The sequence below is a fragment of the Penaeus monodon genome, chromosome 15 (assembly GCF_015228065.2).
Source record: "Penaeus monodon isolate SGIC_2016 chromosome 15, NSTDA_Pmon_1, whole genome shotgun sequence".
NCBI lineage: Eukaryota > Metazoa > Arthropoda > Malacostraca > Decapoda > Penaeidae > Penaeus > Penaeus monodon.
In genome coordinates, this window is record NC_051400.1 from 29,478,745 (window position 1) to 29,479,087 (window position 343).

A 343-nucleotide genomic window follows, 5' to 3' on the forward strand; every position below is an offset into this window, starting at 1 on the left:
TAGTGGTAGATAAAAAGAAACGAAAAAAGTAAAATGGAAAGGAGAGAAAGAACGCAGGAGGACAGGTAAACAATCACATTCATATAGCCATTCTGCTGATAATGTAGAAATAATGACAATAAACTGGGCTGCGGGTAAAAAGAGAAGATAGGTAGAGAAAAAAAAATCATGAATATGCAGAATCAAAATGGTTAGAGTGGCTAATTACACTGATAATCATAGCTACCTAGGATAAGAACAAGAAAGTTTTTATCATCATTATTGTTTTAAGTACATTGTCAATATTGTTACCATTACAATTTTCAGTGTCGCAATCATAACCTTTGTTATTTTTACCATAAGG